The sequence below is a fragment of the Microcebus murinus genome, chromosome 29, assembly GCF_040939455.1.
Source record: "Microcebus murinus isolate Inina chromosome 29, M.murinus_Inina_mat1.0, whole genome shotgun sequence".
NCBI lineage: Eukaryota > Metazoa > Chordata > Mammalia > Primates > Cheirogaleidae > Microcebus > Microcebus murinus.
The window spans coordinates 6,736,415-6,760,887 of record NC_134132.1 but is presented as its reverse complement, the minus strand read 5'-3'; the positions used below and the strand labels follow the sequence as shown (position 1 = coordinate 6,760,887).

The 24,473-nt window shown below is 37.8% G+C and overlaps 1 protein-coding gene and 1 pseudogene across 10 annotated transcripts in view; one reads left to right on the top strand and one right to left on the bottom strand.

The window, feature by feature from the left end:
* PDLIM5 (PDZ and LIM domain 5) overlaps window positions 1–24,473 on the top strand; it is a 187,163-nt gene that overhangs the window by 67,696 nt on the left and 94,994 nt on the right. The gene's annotated exons all lie outside the window — the stretch shown is intronic.
* LOC105870778 (small ribosomal subunit protein uS5 pseudogene) lies at window positions 9,589–10,425 on the bottom strand (annotated as a pseudogene).

The following is a 24,473-nucleotide window of genomic DNA, read 5'->3' as shown; positions in this document are numbered from 1 at the left end:
TAAAATTATTAACTTTTGGACCATGGCTTTATGATACTTTTGGAAGAAATTTTCTGTTAAAATCCTTCATCAACACTATCATTAGTTACTGAGGGTTGAAATTTCTTAATGTTCATCAAAAAAAAAAATCTGGACTTTTCCTTCAGATTTACCTCATGATTAGCAGCCATAAAGGGTAGATATGAAGAGAATGATTAGTAATCTCTGTCTTTTTTTTTTTTCCTTTTGAGATAGGGTCTTACTCTGTCACCCTGGGTAGAGTGCAGTGGCATCATCATAGTTCACTATAACCTCTAACTCCTGGGCTCAAACAATCCTCCTGCCTCAGCCTCCCACATAGCTTGGACTGTAGGCGCACAGCACCATGCCCAGCTAGTTTTTCTACTTTTAGTAGAGACAGGGTCTTGCTTTGCTCAAGCTGGTCTTGAACTCCTGAACTCAAGTGATCCATAGTGCTAGGATTATAGGTGTGTACCACCGCACCTGGCCAATAATCTCTGCCTTTAGGGAATTTATAGTCTCTTCGTTGGGATTAGAAGAGAGAGCAAGTGCTTCAGGGGTTCAAAGGAGAATAAGATGCATTGGAATGGAAAGGCTTCGTGGAGGTGTTGAATCTTGGGCTGGGCTTTGAAGGACGAGGGGACTGTCCCAGCTGGAGGGGTACCCTCTGAGGTGGTGTGGAGACAACACATCTCCAGGCATACGCTGTGATGAGCATGTTGACCAACTGGAGATAGAGATATTCAAGAATGAAAGGAACATGAAGCTAGAATATGACTTTGCAAGATCTTAGACACTGAGGTATTACTGAAAGTTTTGATCAGAAAAGTGACATTTTCAGGATGATACTTAGTGGAGACTGTTTGGAAAGAGGTAGAGAGAGACCAGAGGCAGGGAGACTAGTCATGCGAGGATTGCAGTGACTTGGCCAAGTGGGAGGCTTGCAGTAGAAAACAGAGGAGAAATGAGAGAAATGGGAACTTGTGAACAAGAATTCTAAAAGCCACAGTTGTCGCGGTCTGGTTATGAGGAATGAAGGAAGAGTCAAAGCTGTGTCAGGATTTTAGCCTACTTGGGCCCAGGCTCAATCTTCTGCCTCTTTCACCTGCCCCTTACTGTCTGTCACTGGAGTCTGGCGTCTATGTTCCTGTCATGTCACTGAAGCTGCTTCTCACTTGAATGTCTCACAGATTCCTCAAGCTCAGCATGGTAAAAACTGAGCTCTAGAGCAGGCGCTGTGGCTCCTGCCTATAATCCCAGGGCTTTGGGAGGCTAAGGCCAGAGGATCACTTGAGTCCAGGAGTTCGAGGCTAGCCTGGGTAGCATACCTGAGACCCTGTCTCTACAGAAAATTTAAAAGTTAGTCATGTGTGGTGGCACATGCCTATAGTTCCAGCTACTTGGGAGGCTGAAGTGGGAAGATCCCGTGAGCTCAGGAGTTCGAGCTTGCAGTGAGCTAGGATTGTGCCAGTGCACTCCAGCCTAGGTGACAGAGTGAGACCCTGTGTCTTAAAAAAAATGCAAATAAAAATGGAGCTGTGCATCTTGTTTCACAAATTTGCATCTCCTGCTGCTGCACTTGTTTTGGTAAAAGGCCCCACTATCCACCCCATTACCTACATCAAAAAGACTCATTCCTTATCTGAACCTCCCACTTTGATTTGTTTTTTGTTTTTTGGTGTTTTTTTTTGAGACAGAGTCTCGCTGTGTTGCCCAGGCTAGAGCGAGCACTGTGGCGTCAGCCTAGCTCACAGCAACCTCAAACTCCTGGGCTCAAGCAATCCTGCTGCCTCAGCCTTCTGAGTAGCTGGGACTACAGGCGTGCGCCACCATGCCAGGCTAATTTTTTCTATATATATTGGCCAATTAATTTCTTTCTGTTTATAGTAGAGACGGGGTCTCTCTCTTGCTCAGGCTGGTTTCAAACTCCTGACCTTGAGCAATCCACCCACCTTGGCCTCCCAGAGGGCTAGGATTATAGGCAGGAGCCACCACGCCTGGCCACTCCCACTTTGATTTGTAACCACCTGTTCATTAGTCTTTGTAGATGTCTCAGAACAGACTGAGAATAGAGTAGAATAAATTAGCATGACATCGCAGTATGGTGGCGAGAGGCCCAGCTCCTAGTCATAATGCCTATATCTTAAATGGAAATGTTTAAGGTTCCTGTGTTCAGCATATATTAATTAAACAATTGCTATGCTGATCACTGGAAGTTCTCATACCTGTCCTCAAAGAGGTCAGAATTTGGAGCACTGGTTTCCTACCTTACATAAGGACTTCTTTATTTTATGTCAAACATTTCAGGGATAACCCTGCTCTCACCACATTAAGATAATAATTGTATTTTTAGTAACTGCGCATTTTATAAATGGGGTATTGCAGTTTTAAATGAAGATGTAGATTTTCTCCAGTTATGTACAAGACTCTACAGTTATTTAAGAATCCAAATATATACATGACTTAAGCATACTTTATTCATGGCTCACTCATGAAAACTCAAAACTGTGTGCCAATTACCTCCAGCTGCTTCAAGTGTGGTTCATGTGGGGAAGTACTGGCCAAATATATTTCAAGCCATCTGAAAGTAGAGAGACTGGGAAGCAGAGATACCTGCAGGGGGGAGAGGGGACTGAGGACAGACTGCATGAGACAGAAGGACACAGATGGGAGGACAATGGAAGGAGTAACAAAAGATTCTCCTGCCCACGTCTGCTTATTAGCTGATTAGAAGGAGCATGATCTACAACTTTGGGTTCCACCAAATTAACATAACCTTTATTGTCATTTTAAAAATGAAAAAAGCTTAATTTCAGAGTTTTAAAATGAGAGGTACTTAATATTTCCTTATTGTATGAAGAGGAATAGGCGAATAAGATATAGCATGCTCACTGATTAAGTGGTAAACAAGATCACACCTAAGTCTTCAAGAGCAGAAACAGTTTACTATGTATTTATTACATACTGCAGTGCCTACCACCATGGCTTGCACATAGAAGATACACAATACATATTTATTGAGTTGTAGAGAATGCCACTTTTATAAATATAGTAATTTTTGCTACTTTTGCCTCATAAATCTAGAAATCATTCACAATAAGTTATTAGTGAGATTAAGACAGACAAACTGGTTATCCTCCTATATTTAATGGCAGCAGTCTCCTTAGAGTTCCAAATAAACATTTTTGTCCATAGCTTCAAGAGCTTTTGAAAGGATTGAAATTCAAGTCATTCTCAATTATTTGTCAACAGTGGCTGTTGTTGCTATTAGCGTCTCAAAGACTGAAATAGCTTAGGCTCTACATGAATTGAAAAGTACATGGGAGTGATTGGCCATGCAAAACACATATGTGGTAGAGTATTTATACTTTGAACTTTTTTTTTTTTTTGAGACATAGTCTCACTTTGTTGCCCAGGCTAGAGTGAGTGTCATGGCATCAGCCTAGCTCACAGCAACCCCAAACTCCTGGGCTCGAGCAGTCTTGCTGCCTCAGCCTCCCAAGTAGCTGGGACTACAGGTATGCACTACCATGCCTGGCTAATTTTTTCTATATATATTAGTTGGCCAATTAATTTCTTTCTATTTATAGTAGGAATGGGGTCTCACTCTTACTCAGGCTGGTTTCGAACTCCTGACCTCGAGCAATCTACCTGCCTCAGCCTCCCAGAGTGCTAGGATTACAGGCGTGAGCCACCATGCCCGGCCTGAACTTTTTTTGTTTAATGTATTTTAAAGCCTGCATTTTCACAGTAAATCAGCTTTAGAAATAGGTTTCCAAATGTTACTGATCCTACCCAATAAGTTCTTTTTACCTGTCATGAACCCTGTTGAAATGCATATAAAAATAGTCCTTCCCTCATCTATTTTTTGAGTGTATGAACTTTAATTTCTTGGTTAATACAATAAGGATCCATTTCCACATTTCATTAAGAATCCCTAGATGATAATTCTGAATTCCAATGCCTCTTACAATCAAGTCTGCCCTTATCTTGGCTGTTTTGGCTCAAGTTTATAGCAGTGTTTTCCTGTGTAATTCATCCTGTTACAATGAATGTGAGGGACTTTCCAGATTCTTTTGTTTTACTGGAATTATATAGACTAGGTTTTGAAATAATGGATTATTTATTAGTCCAGAATGTTTTTGTTATCCTGAGAATATTTTTGGTTACCAAATCATTCTTAAAACTAAGAAAAATATTTTTATGTGTGAAAGACAGTCTAGTTAACTGTCTCTTTCAAGGTACAATTTTAATCTCTTTGATATACTAAAATATAGAAAAGCATCTCTTTTCTAGATTTCAAAGATTCAATGATGTTCGTGTAGATTTCATTTTTTAATAGGGAACCCATTCGCTGTAGTGGGGCAAAGGATTGTCTCTAAGGAATCAAGAGTGAATTGTTCCTTTGGTGGAACTTTACTGTGATAGTTTTAAATTTTTGCATTTAATTTCTATTGCTATCTAATGTTTACAGTTGAAATTATTTTAGTATTATGCAGAAAAGTGTTCTTATATATTTATTTATTTGAAGAAGCTTATATCAGTTATAACAGTGTGCATGTTTCCAAGCACTTTAGGTAATAGTTTTCCTACTGAGACATGAGGGGAAATGTATTAGGGAAGTCATTAGGAAAGCAGTTTCACTGTTGTTTCTTGGTACATAGTAAGAATTTAGTAAGTAATGCATATTAAAGAAAAAAAAAACTTGCACTTTAAATTCTTACTCTAACAAGTTCCTATGTTAGGAACTTTATGTACTTTAGTCATTTAATCGTAATAGCAACTTATTGTGGCAGATATTATCATCCTACTGTACAGAGAGTTTAAGTAAATACTTCAAAGTCACACAACTTATAAATAAAAAGCCAGAATTCAGACTCAGGTCTGTTTCTCTTCTAATGCAATGATATTCTACATCATCACCCTGTTTCTTTAAATACAGAAAATGAAAAATATTTTTATTGTACAATTATACATGTTTCTTCTCTAAAAGTTATTTTGCTCTCCCAAATATACCACGTTAAGAACTTTTGCCATTAAGTGTATTTTTATAGGAGGCTGAAAAAGAGAATTATGGAAACATTTGTTTGAAATTCCAGTAATTTCAAATTCCATGGAAAATATTAGCAAGGAGTCAGTGTTCTTTGAAAAATCTTGCTTTATTAGAAGCTTGCACAATATTCCAGCAGCAGTATTACCTCATTCATTCCCTTATAAGCTCCAATGTATGCATTCTCTGAATAAATTAAAGCAGCTTTAATACTGTCTTCATGTCTGAAAGTTTTTCAGTTGAATTAAAATGCATGCCTAAGTTTAAGTATTGAGAACAGACTTCATGGATTCATAGCACCTTATAATTTGAAGCAATTCCAGCCATCAACCAGTAGAGCTCTTGGTTTACCAGCCCCATTTGTCACTACTTTGAAATTTCTGTTTGATCTGTGTGAAGATTACCTACTGTGACAGCTCTGTGACAGCTGTGCACAGTAGCTACACTGGAATTGAAATTGTTGCAATAGGGGAGGGAAGAAAGAACTGATAGGTGTTAACCTCTGATCTTCACTTTCCCACCATGCCTACCTGATGACCTTGCTCACTGCTTTCTCTATCTGTTTTGTGGTCTAATTACTATGTTCTTGTAGGTATCTCATCAGTATCTTGTGTTGATAGATAAGTTCTAGATTTAGTCGTAGATTTAGTGGTAAATTGGTATATAGCATAACTCTTAAGGAAGCTAACATGTTTGTATTTTCTCTAATCTTTTTTCCTACTTTCAAGTTGCTTATTTTTCTGTATTTCTTTTTTTCTTTAGAACTTCCACATCCCTCCACTGGACTCTAATGGGCTAAAATGTCCTCCCCTAAGTATATATGTCTGGAGTTTGAATAAACCATATGTAATTGAATTACAGAAATTGGAAAAATGTTGACGTAACTTTTAGTGGCCACACAGACCTTGAGATATTTGCAGTTCCTCCCATACAGGTTGGGATGAATGATGACGGCAGGAGGGAGCAGGGTAGCATTGTTCAGTCTGCTGAAGTTTGAGATTCTGAAACAGAAATGTTTTTAAAACCAAGGACAGCAAGAAAGTTTTCTGGGATCTTACAGAAGAATGATTTTATTTTAGAGGAATTCTATGATTAAAATACTGGGCGAGTTATAAGTTGGTACAAAGAGTACTTGATTTTCCCAGGAATCAAATGAGATAAGTTGGGCTGGAGGTAAAAGAAGTTTGAAAGGATCTTAAAAACTTAGTAATGTAAGTGACAAGATGAACGGAGTTCCCTGTAACTTATATATGTGTGTCTATTTATAATATCTGCCTGGTTACTTTCCGGACAGACCTCGTCTTTCATACCTCTGAATTCCTTTGTAGTATAGAAAACTGTGTATGTGCTTTTAGGCTGAACTAGTTGGCTAAAGAGGACTTATGTGAGGAATGGAAGAATGCAAGGGAAGGTTGGGACTACAGAGGCCATGATATATGAAGGAGAAAACACCTTCTTTCCTCATTCCTTTCTCCCTCTCTTCTGCAAGCATCTGTTTAACCACAGCAGTGTGTCAGTTGCTATGCTAGGATCAGGGAATAGATGGATAGAGAAATGCATCTCTTAGTTCAAGAAGCCCCTATTGGGAAGAAACAGACATGTAAACTGACCATTTTTATGATACAGGTAGATGATTCTCAGAATGTAGGTATATACAGATAGCAACTGGAACATAGAGGAAGGAGTCCGAAGAAGTTAAAGGTGTCCCAGGAGATAATGCATAAGTTGAAACTTGAATATAGAATAGGGCTTGCTAGCTGGTCAGTAGTAGGGGAAAAAAAGCCATTCTAGACAGAAAGGAGTTTATACAAAGCCACATGCAGTTCTGAGAGCTTGTCTGTAGTTTAGTAAAGCTGAAATGTAGTTTTGGAGGGGCAGGAAGAGTGGGAGGTGGTTAGGGAGTTGGGAGGCTTCAGGTTATAAAAGATCTTGGCTGCCAGAAATAAAATTTTGAATTTTGTTTCTAAGTTAACAGGAGACTAGGCACAGTGGCTCATGCCTGTTATCCCAGCCCTTTGGGAGGCTGAGGTGGGAGATCACTTGAGGCCTGGAGTTCAGGATCAGCCTGGATAACATAGTGAGACCTTGCCTCTATAAAAAAGTAAAAATAAAAAGATTAGTCAAGCGTGATGGTGCATACCTATGCTGTCAGGGAGGCTGAGGCAGGAGGATCACTTGAGCCCAGGAGTTCAAGGTTGCAGTGAGCCATGATGATGCCACTGCACTCTATCCTGAGTGACAGAGCGGGATCCTGTCCCAAAAAAAGGGAGATTATGGAAGAGTTTTGTGTAATATAATAATAAAATATTTAATAATAATAATAAATATCGAGTAGGTACTGTGTGGCAGAGATTCTTTTAAATGCTTTACATATCACTCATTTAATCCTTTCAGGAACTCTGTGAGTTATAGATGCTGTTATTATTCTCTTATTAAAGACAAGGAAATGGAGGGGCATAGTGCCTAAATAATTTGCCTAATAATATACCATAGTCAGGATAAAAAAAAACCCAGGTATTCCGGCTGCGTAATACATACAGGGTGCAGAAAGAAGAGGCTGGTTAGGAAACTCTGTCACAGGTGTAGGTGGGAACTGCTGAAGGCCTGGGCTGGGAGAGAGCTGGGTGGAGGAGTGAGAGTTCAGATGGTGAGGGCTGAAAGTCCCAAAACTGGTTGAGTAACTTTCTGTTGAGCAGCTGTGCTGATGATCCCTGTCTTACTGCCTCCTTTCTGTTGTTTCTCCCGCATTTAAAACTCTGTTCTAGTCCTTTTGTTTAGTATTGCTCTCTTCTTGCCTCCCATTAGTAACCCTGATTTACTCATTCGTTTAACAAATATTTGTCAGGTTTTCATTGGTATGAATCTACATTAATTGCTGTGCAGCTACAAAAAGATAAAGGAAAAGACAGAGTCCCTGCCTTTTAGGAATGTTTCATACAGTGTGATAGGTAAGATTAGTCAAAACCTGTAACACAAGTCAGAGGTGACCAGAGTGATACAAACTTCTGGGAGAGCCATGTGACATTTGCTTGTATACTTCCTTTTCCTTTTTTTTTTTTTTTTTTCCTGAGACAGAGTCTCACTCTGTTGCCCAGGCTAGAGTGAGTGCCATGGCGTCAGCCTAGTTCACAGCAACCTTAAACTCCTGGGCTAAAGCGACCCTACTGCCTCAGCCTCCCGAGTAGCTGGGACTACAGGCATGCGCCACCATGCCCGGCTAATTTTTTCTATATCTATATTTTTAGTCTGTCAGTTAATTTATTTCTATTTTATAGTAGAGACGGGGGTCTCACTCTTGCTCAGGCTGGTATCGAACTCCTGAACTCCAGCGATCCTCCTGCCTCAGCCTCCCGAATAGCTGGGACTACAGGCATGCGCCACCGTGCCCGGCTAATTTTTCCTATATAGTTTTAGTTGGCCAATTAATTTCTTTCTGTTTTTAGTAGAGATGGGGGTCTCACTTTTGCTCAGGCTGCTTTCGAATTCCTGACCTTGAATGATCCTCCTGCCTCGGCTTCCCAGAGTGCTAGGATTATAGGTGTGAGCTATCACGCCTGGCCCATTTTCCCTTTATATTTCTAAAACTATTTGAGATAAATTCATCTGGGCTAGTGAGGTTTTCAGTTCCCTGGTTTCCCTAAAGTCAGAGCTGGGTCTCTCTTAGTGCTGCTATACATTCTCTCTTTAAGGGTATAGAATACCTAGTATTCCTTAACACACACCCCTTCCCAGTTTTTACAACATCTTGGCCTTAGGAGGAAAAAAAAATCTGATTCACATCTGCCACTGGACAGTAATTTCCCTAAGGACGAAGGCCATTCCTATCTTGTTTCCAGTAGTATGTCCTGACATTTCCTGTGAACTTGTCACATGATAAGTGCTAAAATATGGAATTGAGTACTGCATCCAGGGTGAAAATTTCCTAAAAATGCTCTTATCAGGAGTTAGGAAATCTAAGTACAGAGCTAAGGGAAGCTAATGCACACAAGTTTGTGATGCAAAATAAAACTACACTAAAGTATAGTTTTGCGTTTTTTTTTCAGAGGGGAAAACACAAAACTACAACACTGCAGATTGGCAAGAACGGCTTTGTGGGGCAGCCCCACATCCCGTTGCCCTTTCTGGGGAGCCATAACTTAATGTCCCATGTTTAGAACTTAATGATATTCACAGCCCCTTGTTTTGTCCATTACCTGCTGAGGAGTGAGGTTATTCTTTTTCCTTCTACTGCTTCTGCTCATTGTGAGAAGAGAACTTCCAAACACATCTTCTCTGCACCCCCATGGGGCTGATGGAAGATACAGCTTCTGAGCTCACTTGACCTTCACTGGGTCACATTTGCCCAAGGATGGAGTAGACTGTGCCTTAACAGAGTCTCTGTTTCCAAGTTCTACTTCTTTACCTTCTGCCCTCAGGTGTGACAGGTGCCCTGGGCAGAGGAGAGGCCTGCTACTCTCTCCCACTTCCTGTTTCTTTTTTTATCTACTTTTTTTTTTTTTTTAAGGCTTAATTCACTTTATTTTTCTTGTATAAAAATGCTATGTTGTAGCCACAGCGGGAGCCTGGGTCCTCTGCACGGAGACTCTGGCGTGGGTCTTGACAGGATGGTCAGTGAATTCCTGGTGGGCAGACTTGGTAAATATTGTCTCTTTCCAGAGGTCTGGAGTCAGATAGCTGTAGGTCTTGGAGATGGTGTCAAGAGTGGCCTTGGCGAGGTTGCCCAGGGCGGCAGTGCAGCCCCTGGCTGAGGTGTAGCGGTCATTGATAACCAGCCACCAGCAGCAGCTTCTTGGGCACAGGGGCTGAGACGCTGCCAGTTCCCTCTAGGGGAAGGGATGAGACGCACCAGCACAGAGCCGCAGCAGCCTGTCACCTTGCAAGGAATGGTGTGGGGCTTGCTGATCTTGTTCCCCCAGTATCCTCTCCACACGAGGACAATGGAGAGCTTGACCAGATGATGGTCCCTCAGATGGCAGTAGCTACCTCCCTGGAGCACTTAATGCCCAGACTGGCGTGGTGGCCATTGTAGTCCCCGATGGCAACAAACACCTTGAGCCTGGTCTGCTGGCCAGCATGGGTCTGCTTTGGCACCGGCATAATCTTCAAAACCTCATCCTCAGGAGTGCCCCCCCCCCCAGGAAAAAGTCAATGATCTCAGACTCCTCAATGGGCAGGCAGAAGAGATAGATCTCCTCTAGGGATTTGATCTTCATGTCCTTGACCAGGTGGCCCAGCTTGGTGACAGGCATCCACTCCTTGTCCTCGGCCTTGTGTCTGTAAGCTCCACTGCCTCGGCCTTGGCTCCAGCCATGGCCACAGCCCCAGTCCCGAATGCCACTGCCGTAGCCTCCATAGAAGCAGCCACGGCCTCCTATTCCAGGCTCTGGAGCCTCCTGGCCCTCCGCTGCGCTGAAGTCACTTGCCATTTGGTGTTTTCTCAAAGAAGAAGCCTACTGCTTTTTTTTTTTTTTTGAGACAGACTCTTACTTTGTTGCCTGGTTTAGAGTGCCGTGGCGTCAGCCTAGCTCATAGGAACCTCAAACTCCTGGGTTCAAGTGATCCTCCTGCCTCAGCCTCCCGAGTAGCTGGGACTACAGGCATGCGACACCATGCCTGGCTAATTTTTCTATTTTTAATAGAGATGGGGGTCTTGCTCTTGCTCTTGCTCAGGCAGGTCTTGAACTCCTGACCTCAAGCTATCCTCCAGCCTCGGCCTCCCAGAGTGCTAAGATTAAAGGTGTGAGCCACTTCGCCTGGCTTTTAATTTTTTAAAACTGACAAAAATTGTATATATTTATCATGTACAACATGATGTTTTGAAATATGTATACATTGTGGAATGGCTAAATCAAGCTAATTAACATATATATTACCTCAAATACTTACATTTTTTTGTGGTGAGAACTCCTAAAGTCTACTCTCTTAGCAATTTTCAAGAATATAATACATTGTTATTAACTATAAACACAATGTCGTACAATAGAGCTCTTGAATTTACTCTTCCCGTCTAACTGAAGTTTTGTATCCTTTGTCCATTGTCTCCCAACCACCATTCCCCTGAGTAGCTACCATTCAACTTTCTGCTTCTATGAGTTCAACTTTTTTAGATTTCATGTATAAGCAAGATTTTGCAGTATTTGTCTTTCTATTCATGTCCTATTTCACCTAGCATAATGTCCCCCAGGTTCATCCATGTTGTCACAAATGACAAGATTTCCTTTTTTTATTTAAGCCTGAATAGTATTCCATTGTGTGTGTGTGGATCATATTTTCTCAATCCATTCATTGATGGACATTTAGATAATTTGGTATCTCGACTATTTGGGTTTGGTAAAGAAATAATGCTGAAGCGAGCACAGGAGTACAGATACCTCTCCAACATACTGTTCTCATTTTCTTTGGACATGTATCCATTAGTGGGGTTGCTGGATCATATGGTGGTCTTATTTTTAATTTTTTTGAGGAACTTCCACACAGTTTTCTCCAAGGGCTGTTACTGTTAATAATTCACATTGCCACCAATAGTGTGCAAGGGTGGCCTTTATTCAAATCCTCCCCAACATGTGTTGTTATGCTGACATTCCTAGTGGTTGCGTCACTCCACTCTCTGCCTCCATGGTCACTTTGCTTCTTCCTCTTTGTATGTCTGTGTCTTCTCTTTTTTATCTTAGAAGGACACTTGTCATTGCAAGTGTCAATTAGGGCCTGCCTGGATAGTCTAGGATGATTTCTTCTCAGGATCTTTAACTTAATTATATCTGCAAAGACACTTTTCCCAAATAGGTTCTGGGTATTAGGATGTGAACATATCTTTGAGGGCCACCATTCAACCCATATATCTATTAACACATACTCTTATCCTCCCCATTTTACAGGGATACATTGAGTAAACAGTGAATCTGGCACTGGCCAGATTGTGATCAGGAGCTGTCCTTTCCCTCACATGACATGATGATGCCATGCTAATTTATTCCACTCTTATTTGTAGATGGTCTGTTAGGAGGCATTGTCTGTATGCTGTCAAGTCCTTCATTTAGTTAAGGATAAGTTCACATCTGGTCAGTTTTTGCTACTGTTTGCTTAGCCTCTGCTTTGGTAAGTATATGCATACGATTCATTGATCAGTCTTTCAGTACAAAGACTGGCATTACCTTACCATGGTAATAATACCATCCAGCATAAGAAAATGCAGCTCACTACTTCGACAACAGCATAGACTTGTATTTCCGGTTTAGTGAGATTAATGAGGAACATCAGAGTTCCCAATCTTGACCTCATCACTTACTTGTTTCGAGCAGATTACTTCAATCCTTAGAACTTCAGTTTATTTACCCATAAATTAAGAATCCCTATTTGTAGTTAGTTTAAAAAGTTAAGCCTGAGCGTTTGATAAGTAGTTTGCCTAAACTGGGCATATAAATATTTTAAAAAATATAATTCCAGTGTCTATGAATTTCCTCAGGATAATTTGTGCCTCTGGCCTAGCAATAAAAGATAAACTTTTAAAACAATTCTTTATATCACAAGTGATGGAGCTTGCTCCTTTAAATTTAAAAAATTTTAATGTGTCAGTATGTTTCGTTAACCATGTACATATGTGATTATCGTTTTGGATGCCCAGATAGTATTTGCTTTGCCTATTTGTGGTATCCTGCTCAACACACATTGGTTTTATGTCTGTGTCTATTTTTCTGGGGGTATGGGGGAAGGATCATTTTTCTTACCCAATGCCTAGCACACATACTAAAAAGAGAAAAATTATAGGAAAGAATGTTGCTCAGATCACATCATCAGATTATTGTACTTTTGGCATTTTGTGAGTGGTAGCTCCTTCCTAAGAAGATATTCTTGTTAAGGTTGGAAGGTACTGTTTTTGTTTTTGTTTTTTTTTATTAAGAATACTATATTCCTTGGGCCGGGCGCTGTGGCTCATGCCTGTAATCCTAGCTCTTGGGAGGCCGAGGCGGGCGGATTGCTCAAGGTCAGGAGTTCGAAACCAGCCTGAGCAAGAGCGAGACCCCGTCTCTACTATAAATAGAAAGAAATTAATTGGCCAACTGATATATATATAAAAAATTAGCCGGGCATGGTGGCACATGCCTGTAGTCCCAGCTACCCGGGAGGCTGAGGCAGAAGGATCACTCGAGCCCAGGAGTTTGAGGTTGCTGTGAGCTAGGCTGACGCCACGGCACTCACTCTAGCCTGGGCAACAAAGCGAGACTCTGTCTCAAAAAAAAAAAAAAAGAATACTATATTCCAATTTTGAATGATATTTCCTAGACATGATCATCTTTCATTTTTATTGTCATTTGTAGTAGACGATTGTTGAAAATTCAGGGTGCTGGATAAAACAAACTGTCCTAGTTTAGTCGTTCTACTTCTTATCTTTTTCTTTGTTTTTTACAATTGCATAAGCCTATTTTTTAAGGTCATGGTAGTCAGATATATTTTTCATCTATTTTCTCATGAAAGGACTGACTTTTTAAAAATATTGTTTTCTTTTTCTATTAAATCATGACTGAGCAGATTTCAAAAATATATATTTTTTTAGAAAATAGTGTTTTCTGACATATGTCTTATTTCTTGGTATTTTGTAACAACTCTTATTGTTTTTAATTTCAAAGTATTATGGGGATATAAATGTTTTTGGTTACATGGCTTGTCATGAATATAGTGTTCATTGTACCTATTAGGTTTTCACCCATCCCCTTTTCCCCTTTGCCCTCTACTTGATTTCCATTGGGATTTACTTCCCTTTATGTACATGTGTGCTCATCAGTTAGTTCTGATTTAATAGTGAGCACATGTGGTGTTGATTTTTTCATCCTTCAGATAATTCATTTAGGATAATGGTCTCCAGTTCCATCCAAATTCTTGCAAAAGGCATTAAGTCATCCTTCTTCGTGACTGAGTAGTATTCCATGGTATATATACCACATTTTGTTAATCCACTCATGAATCATGGGCATTTGGGTTGATTCTACATCTTTGCAATTACTTTATTTTATTTTATTTTTTATTTAAGCATATTACAGGGGTACAAATGTTTAAGTTACATATATTGCTTTTGCCCTGCCCAAGTCAGAGCTTCAAGCGCGTCCATCCCTCAGACAGCGCGCACCACACCCATTAGGCGTGAATATACCCATCCCCTCCTCCCCACTCCTACCTGCCCAACACCTGATAAATGTTACTGCTGTATGTGCACATAAGTGTTGATCAGTTAATACCAATTTGATGGCGAGCATATTTGGTGCTTGTTTTTCCATTCTTGTGCTACTTCACTTAGTAGAATGGGCTCCATCTCTATCCAGGATGATACAAGAGGTGCTAGATCACCATTGTTTTTGTGGCTGAGTAGAACTCCATGGTATACATATACCACATTTTATTAATCCACTCATGTATTGATGGGCACTTGGGTTGTTTCCACATCTTTGCAGTTGTGAATTATGCTGTAATAAACATTCAAGTGCAGGTGTCTTTTTGATAAAATGACTTCTTTTCTTTTGGTTAAATATCCAGTAGTAGGATTGCTGCATCAAATGGTAGGTCTACTTTTAGTTCTTTGAGGAATCTTCATACTGTTTCCATAGAGGTTGCCCTAATTTACAGTTCTACCAACAGTGTAGAAGTGTTCCTTTTTCCCTATATCCACACCAGCATCTGTTGTTTGGGGACTTTTTAATAAAAAGCCATTCTGATTGGGGTAAGGTGATATCTCATTGTGGTTTTGATTTGCATTTCCCTAGTGATTAGTGAACATTGAGCACTTTTTCCTATGTTTATCGGCCATTTGTCTATCTTCTTTTGAGAAGCTTCCATTCATGTCTGTTGCATCTCATCCCCACTTTTTAATGGGATTGTTTGATTTTCTTGCTGATTTGCTTGAGTTCTTTGTAGATTCTGGATATTAGTCCTTTATTGGATGTATAGCTTGCAAATATTTTCTCCCATTCTGTAGGTTGTCTATTTGCTCTGTTAATTATTTCCTTGGCTGTGCAGAAGCTTTTTAAGTTTAATCACGTCCCATTTATTTTTTTGTTGCTGTGATTACTATTGGGGTCTTCTTCATAAAGTCTTTGCCTAGACTGATATCTAGAAAGAAGAGTTTTTCCAACATTTTCTTCTAAATTCTTAGGATTTCATGCTTACATTTAAGTCCTTTATCCATTTTGAATTTATTTTTATGAGTGGTGAGAGATAGGGATCCTGTTTCATTCTTCTGCATATGGCTATCCAACATTCACTGCACCATTTATTGAATAGGACTTCTTTTCCCCAGTGTATTTTGTTGTCTGCTTTGTCAAAGATCAGTTGGCTATGTGTGGATGGTTTTACATCTGGGTTTTCTGTTCTGTTCTATTGGTATATGTCTCTATTTTTGTGCTATTGCTATGCTGTTTTGGTTACTGTAGCCTTGTAGTATAGTTTGAAGTCTGGTAATGTGATGCTTCCAGATTTTTTCTTTTTGGTTAAGATTGCTTTGTCTATTTGGGCTCTTTTCTGGTTCCAAATGAGGCGTAGAATTATTTTTTCTAGACCTGTGAATATGATGTTAGTATTCTGATAGGGATTGCATTGAATCTATAAATCACTTTGGGTAATATGGACATTTTAACAATGTTGATTGTACCAATCCATGAGCATGATATGTTTTTCTACTTGTTTGTATCATCTGCAATTTCTTTCCTCAGTGTTTGGTAGTTGTGTAACATTGGGCTTAATGTAGTCTTAATGTAGTCTGTATCTTAAATGAACTATTGATTATATAATGTAAAAAGCTGTGAAATTGTAAGCTCAATTGAGTAGGTTTTATAAATATTTTCTTTCTACTTTTGTACAGATAATACACATGATGGCTACAAAATTTGTTTTGACCTTTAACATTTATTATGCTTACTTTGGGAGGATTATATATCCTCATAGAACTGAATGTAGTGATGCATTTTTAAAATATTCTGACCCAAATGATATTGCATTACCAATACTGCCCCTGTTATTAATTTCTCCTGGAGTAGAAAATGTTTTTTTACCTACTACAACCTGTTTAAACCTTACCTCTAACCCCTTTCGCACACACATTTCTGTGCACACAGCCTGTTCCAAAGAAGAAAGTTTCAGATTGGAAGTAACAATGTAGAAAAAGAAGGTAAACTTTACCTAGAGAAGTTTTTTATTTCCTTCTTACATTATTTTTAAAATTGCTACCAAACAAAAGCTATTTGGAACTCTTTGAAATTTACTACTTTGAAGAGGTTCAGACTGATTTTCTTTCCTGATACTCTTACTCTTTAGGGACATACATTTATTTGATTTAGTTATTTATCTGATATTAAATATAAATTAAATTTGGGATTTTCAATAGAAGATGTCTTAAGACATATGTAGGTGTTCTTCATTTTTACAACATCCCATTTATAATTTGAAGTAATTTTTAAAATATAAAACTAAATTTAGTCTGTGCTAATTGATACAAAAACATCAGGAATATTACATTTTTAAAGTTTAATGTGTGTGTGCACGATTATCTTACAATTTTTACTTAATATGTTCAGCCCTAACTCTCTTTTTGACAACAGGCCATTCCTTTTCCCAACATAAATATTTAATGGATTTAATGTATTAGAAATTGCATGTGGGTTATATCGTGGTTGTATTAACGTTGTACCATCTAGGTTTTACATTTAACTGTTAAGATCTTAGGGTTTAAGAAAAAAAATATTTCTCTAAAGTTAGTGGTAAAACTTGAGTTATCCCAGAAACCTCAGAGTGTGGCTAGTTCTGAATAACTGAATGTGCTAGATAAATTGACATCAGATACCTCACTTTTAAAAACTGTTTAATGTAAAATTTTCATAAGTTTTTCAAAAATTATTTCCTTGCATATTAGTTTCCTATTGATGCTGTAATAAATTACCACAAAGTTAGTGGCTAAAAAGCCCCCACAAATTTATTATCTCACAGATTTGGAGGTCAGAAGTCTAAAGTAGGTTTTACTGGGCTAAAATTAAGGAGCCTGCAAGGCTGGCTTTCTCCTTTCTGGAGGTTCTAGGGGAGAATCCTTTTTCTTGCTTTTTCCAGTTTCTAGAGACTACCTGCATTCCTTGCTTTGTGTTCTTCCCATCTTTGGCTAAGGAGTCTTGTCTCATATCACATCACTCCATGACTGACTCTTCTTCCTCCCTCTTCCACATTTAAGGACCCTTGTGATTACATTGGGCCCACTGGGTAATCCAGGATAATCTCTCTATTTTAAGATCATCTGATTAGTAGCCTTAATTGCATTTGTATCCTTACTTCCCTTTTGCATGTGATATGATATATCCATAGGTTCTGAGTATTAGGACAGGGTCATCTTTGGGAAGCTATTATTCTGTCTTCCACATTTTGCCTTCTTAACGTGTTGACTTATGGGTACTACACTGACAATAGCTCTTATAGATTGCTTGAGAGAGGAGGTCTGACTGATGTATTTTATCACCATCTGTTTCCCAGAGTGAAACTCACAGTCCTTTCCAGGCTTCCCTTCAGGTTGGTTCATTGGCCTTTTCTGTGGTTGTTGGTACTTTATGTCGGTGACTGCACTTCTACAGACACGGTAGAGATTTTCTATGTCAGAGTCATTAAGGGCTACTATGGAGAAACCGTCAGTGCTCGGCTTGCTTTCCCATTCCTGCTAAGTGCAGTGCTATTAAGTAACCTTTTGGTCATTTGCTTTTTTACCCCAAAAAAGGCCTGTTCCTATCCTTATGTCACATTACAGTTGATGTGTCTGACTTCTGGTCATTGAGGGTGCTGGGTTTTTGGTACTTCTGATCTATATTGGATTCTAGCCTTACCCTGGTTTTCTCGACACCTGCTGCACTCTTTGTTCTTTCACACTTTCTTTTCCTTTGTGTGAAAGAGCATCTCATATATATATATATATATATATATATCTCATATATATATGTATATATATATTTTTTTTTTAATGAAGCAGTGGAAGTTTGAGTAACTTGTGCAAGGTTACTCATCACTGGCTAATTGAGAATTTGAACCCAGTTTACTTAATCCAGGAGAGCCCAGACTCACCACTCAACTAAATTGCTGTCCAACATTCATTCCAAACCATGAGCCTTTACTTTTTTAAATTTTTTTGCTTTCTTTTTTTTACTGCCTTTTCTGAAAACTATCAGCTGAGCCTTGACTTTTGAAATCCATTTGTCATGACATTTTTATAAGGAAGTCTTTCCAACTAGAAGAAAATTCTTCACTTTGAACATACTTTTATTTACAGCAGGAAGCTAGGAGTAAGATGGCAGATCTTTTCACTCTGCCTCACCCCTGTAGAGGGCTACAACAGGCAACTGGAGGAATACTGCCTTATGTTGTAGTACTTTCAGTAGAAACAGCTCATCTACATCCAATTTTCAATTTAGAAGGAGCTAAGATACTGTTTTCAGGACATTCTTTTAAGGGAAGATAAGAGAGGAAATACAGGGGTGAACCAGAAGACATCAGATATAAAGTGCCTGTTTACTCCCTGTGAGTGACTCACATTATTCCGCTTTAAAAACATTTTAGGAATTCATCTAATCTTCTTCAGGGCACACCCACTTCCCTCTAAGCCTAGTATAGTTCACAGATAAATTGGTCTTTTCTCAGCTCACCACTTTTGCTATGTAATTACCTTGCCAATGGGTGATGGTGATTTGATGTCCTGAGGCTAGCCAAAGTTGTCTTACTCTGTCTCAATTTCTTCCTTGTGTGTATCAATAAGTACCTGATTAACATATGTTTTACCTGATTGCCTTAGCAGTATTTCTTTGAGCTGAAAAAGCTCTCCTTGGTGGCAAGTCCCTACATAATGATGATCATCTTGTCCTTTTTGTGTTTTGCTTTAAATGGTTACCTTTTTTAGTGTCCTACATTCATGGTTTCCTTAAATAATTATTTACAGAAAACTAGTTTTGTGCATGTTTGTTCTTGGTCCTGAAGTTTAGAAAGCATGCCAGCACGAGAGCAACATGCCTGCAAGCTTCATTTTCTTAAATGTGAGGAGATTGTATACACAGTGCATGGTTAGCTAAATGAACTCTATATTCTTTTATGTCTATCTTAATATATGCATTCTCATTCTCCTGTTAATTGCCTATTTGTGTGCATATATCCTCTGACCTATCAATTCCATTCCTAAAAATTTATGTGATAGATATACCCACACATGTGCGAAATAAAGCATATTTAATCATGAAAGCATTGTTGAAGAGCAAATTGAATTTGCTCAGTAGGAGACAGAGTCAGTATATATTGATACATCCATATAATGGGACAAAATGTATTGTTTTAAAAATGACCAAATTTATATCACTAATATAGAATGATCCCCAAGATAAGCGTAGGTTTAGAAAGTTAAAAAACAAGATGCAAGACAGTGTGCATAGAATCTACATTTGTCGTTACTATTAACAGATGCCTGAGTGCTGTTTGGATAAAGTGTGGTCTTGCTCAATTAATGTTGTTTCTCTTTGTCTCTTTTGTCACTGCCAATAGAGTTTACTACTCTACAGCATTGTTTTCCTTCTTTTTAAAATCTTTTTCATCTTTGTCACCTGTTACTTACCAACATTGTATAGAGGTTATAAACCCATTAGACTATCCTTCTCTTGTGGCACAATGAATTGAGCAGTCATTTTTCTCAGCTATATTTATTTGCCCTGATTGTCAGAGGTGGCTTCTTCATTATTGTGGAAGGGGGTTTCCCCAGCTATTTTATTCATTCGTAAACATTTATTAAACATCCTTGGGCCACAACTGCTAGGAAAACTGAGATTGATAAATTATAGCATGATCAGAGGGCTTGGAGTCTAGAGAGATATTACACACATCAAAATTTAAAAATTCTTATATCCCATATAAATCCTCAGTAAAATGATATCAGTACCTCATACGTGTGTGATGATTTGCAGAATATAGTGCTTCTGTTTCTATGCCTTCTCGTTGAAGTCAGCTATATAGTCTCAAACGCCTCACCTCGAGCCATCCTCCTGCCTCGGCCTCCCAGAGTGCTAGGATTATAGGTGTGAGCCACCGTGCTCGGCCAAGAAGTCAGCTATATAGTATCCAGCATACACACTAATACATACATATTAATTATATGTGGAAATTAAATAATATTGTAACATATAATTATATAATATGTGGAAATTAAATAATATTGTAACATATAATTATATAATGATTCAGTAGAATTGTCGTCTGAACACATTTTCTTTGTTTGCTTATTTTATAGGGTTTGGTTCAAGACATCTCTCTAGTCCTAAATATTCTTGCCGTAATCTATGATTGCACATGGATTGTTTTTCTATGTAAAATACATTTAATTCTCACTTTTTGAATTCAAAGTTTGGACATTTCAGAAAGATTTATGCATTATTTATTTAGTAGTAATATTTCAGTTACTTTTCTAATATATAAAGATTAAATCAGTCATAAAAGACGAGGAATTTGAAAGACTTGTCAGCAAGCGTTTAACATGTGCTGCTGTCCTTGTAAAATTATTTTAAGCTCTGTTGTCACACGCTGAAAGATGCAAGGAAACAATGTGGCTTTTGCTAGAGCTTATCATCTCTTCTCAGAATAACTTTAGTGTGTTATCTTTAGTGGCATTTTAGCTTGGTTGGTACAATTCAAAGTATCCATCAGAGACACCAGAGATTTACTTAAGCTTTGAAGTCTTGCACTTCCATAAATGTCTAATTTTGGAACTCTAAAAGTTTGAAATTCTAAAACTCTAATTTTGAAATTCTGTTACGTCCTCAGCAATTCTCTATACTTGGGAGGCAAAAGAGAATAATTCTCATATTTGTAATTAATTACGTTTTTATTATTTTCCTTATTAAAAATTACCCATCATAATATTTTGAATTTTTTGTGCAAGCATTAGTAGAAAAAAATTCATGACAATAGTGTGTAACATTTTTTGGAAATACACTCTATCTGGACTGAGGTTGAGAAGTCCTTATGACAGTAAAATTAAATAAAGAACTAAGCGAATAGGAAAGGCTAAACAAGCAAAAAGGATAAAAGCTTGAACTTAACATGCCAATTAAAAAAATTCAAATAGAAGAGCAAAGGCTCAAGAAGAGTTTAGAAAATATTGAAGAACAAGGTGAAAAGACTACACTATCATATATCAAAATATAAAGCTAAGGACAGTATGAAATTAGTGATATGTAAGCTTATTTATACCTGCTTTATGCCAGTAATGCTGCCTAGTGCCAAGGATAGAGAAATGAATAGTCTGAAGACTGCTAGATTTACGTTTGAAAAGGGCCCCATAAATTACTTGTGCCAAAGTTGGATCCTAATGAATTTATGCATGTGCAGTAAATCAAAGGGCATCCCTTAGATTCTCCCAAATCAAGACCCTGAAACTTTATTGAGTTTAAAAGCTCGGAGCAGATTACTGGGTTACATCTTTACGGATTTTGATTTTAAAGTCAAGTTTTTTTTCACTTCACAGCCCATATATTTAACCACTGCCACATATTGATTGTTTATTTCATCTCCCCAAATAAAAATAAATGTTAAGGTCTTTGGAAAAAGGATTAATTTTTTTTTTTTTGAAGCTATGTGAGATCAGCAATTTCATTTCTTTTTTTTTTTTTATTTTGACATATTATGGGGGTAAGGATTAATTTTTTATTCAGCAATGTGATGTCTCGCATGATATACATAGGAGTCTTGACACACAGGCAATGCTAAAATACACATAAATATGAAGAATTAAATTGAGGCAACATAATGATTACATAACCAGCCACTGTGTCTGGGATATGACCCATAAAGGAAAAGGTGATAACAACAGAGGTCAGCTCAGAAAGAAAAGTCTTCCTGTGCAGCTGAGCATAAATTGTTCTCGAAAAGGATATGGAGGAGTGGAAGAGGCTTCTTTTTTCTTTTTCCTATTCTCTTCTTTCTTTTTCTTTTCTTTTTTCTTTAGGAAATATGTTATTTGTTCTTTACAGAAGGACTGATTAACTTTTTTCCTGTATGTGAACTGATTATTTCTTTATATGTTCAATACATAAAGCTATTCCATAGTAAAGTTTACTTACAATAATGTATGATTTTTAACTCCGCCTAATGATTTTGAAGCTTACTTAATCACTGTTCTCAGTAGCTACCTAATGCCTAACAAAAGTGTGATTCTGCAGTTGAGAAGACCTGTGGACATGTACACGTTTTTATTACTGCAGTTGTAAAATGAACACTTTGATGACTATTTTTTTATGTATCATCAGGTTAACTATTTTCAAAATCAGGGGAGCTTAATCTCCTTTATCAGTCATTTAGTGACAACTAGTTCTTGACGGTGTAATATATACTCTAGTATAATTTTAAAATATCCACAAGTTGTCAGGTTGACTGGCTGAGGGATTTGTTTAAAGAAATGTGGAAAACATTCTTGTGGTTGGAAAAAAACAGGGGAAAAATGAAAGTATTGTTTCAAAGCTGTTTTTAAAGCTTGTGTTATGAAACGGATTATATCTGAGACTTAAGAGTCTTTTTAAAATTAAAATGAAACAAACTAAATTCTAACTCTATAAATTGTCTATTTATATTCAAAAGTCCTAAAGAGGCAGCATTAAAATTAACTTCTGATTATGCATTCCGTGACCTCAATAGAGCATTTGTTGACCAGTTGAATGAAAAGAGACATAAAAATCTCTTAAATACAGTAAGGTCTACTCAGGGCAAAATTGCATCTTAATATATACTAATATTATATAAATATAAAGCCCAAATATGAAATTTTCTATGAGAAAAATATGAGTGGAACCATAGTGAAGGAAAGATCTTTTCCCCTTAGGTTTTACTTCATAAAATAGTGGTATTTGAAATTGGCTAAAAAACAGTAATCTAGTGTCATATGGTGGCAGTAGGAAAAGACACGTGAGGGTAACATCAGGCACATCTATGACATGGTTATAGATTTTGGAAAGGGCAGGGCAAGACAGGGTGACTTCGGGTAGTCTAGTTTGATTGGTGCATCTAAAGCAGAAGGAGAATAGCTAGAGATATAGTGAAGATATGTATGTTAGAAGATATATGTGTTCTTTGTGGGTTTTCTTGTTTCTTTCTAGTAAATCTAATTTTTTTTCCTTATATGCCATTTGAAATTATTAGCTATAATTCTCTCTGTATATATCACTAATGTTACTACTTTATTTCATATTTTGAACCCCAAATGTATTAAAGTTAAAAATTAACTTTGTTTTTATCAAAGCATTTTCTGCAAATTAATGTAATAAATTAAATAGTGTTAAAAGGCATATATAATACAAAACAAAAGCACCCAGTTGTTTCTATTTTGCCCCTTCCTTACCCTGGTCTCTTTACAGAGGCAACCAATAATTTATCCTAGTATTTACCTTGATATTTCTAAATAATCTGCTAATTCTTAAATCATCGGTTTTAGCTATTATCCTCTGACTTCCTTTTTTGGTAGGTGTGAAGGTTTTACCTCGTAGCCCTACTTCTCTTGCCATCTTCTCAGTATCATTATCGTTTAAGTTTTAAAACATCCGTATTCAATCTTTTTGTTCTTGTGGCAATGTAAATACTCAGTGTTGAGCCAAATGATGGGAGCATACAGTGTATCAGGATGCAATAGAGAATCCTCAGGGTCTGCAGAGAGCACTTGTGATTTTCGTGGGTCCTACAGGGGTGTGTGAGCCACAGCTCCACTAACTCTATCTGGATTATCTTAGTGTGTCATGCTAGTGACCCTACAGCCCATCTGTCCTTGCCAGACTGCACAGCTCTCCATGAGTTATGTTTAGTATCTTCATGTTTGAAATTCAGTTCTTACAAAGAAATTCAGCTTTCTACAGAGATTATACATAGACATGTCATCGAAGGATAAATAAATTTGAAAGCTTGTGGGAAATGTGAAAATATTTTCTGAAAATAAACTTAAAAAAATCCTCTTTCACATTCTTAATATACATATGGACCTCAATTTGTGATGGTTGACTTATGATTTTATGACTTTAGGGTGATGCAAAACCATATCTCTTTTTCACTTTCAGTATTCAGTAAATTACATATATTCAACACTTTATTAGTGTTAGATGATTTTTTCTAACTGTAAGCTAATGTAAGTGTTCTGAGCATGTTTCAGGTAGGCTAGCATGTTTGGTAAGTTAGGTGTATTAATGCATTTTCAACTTAAAATATTTATTTCTTTTTCTTTTTTATAGAGACAGAGTCTCCTTCTGTCGCCTAGGCTGAAATATAGTGGTTTACGATCATATCACACTGCAACCTCAAACTCTTGGGCTAAGGCAATCCTTCTGCCTCAGCCTCTCAAGTAGCTAGGACTACAGGCTAATTTTTAAATTTTTTGTAGAGACAGGGTGTCACTATGTTG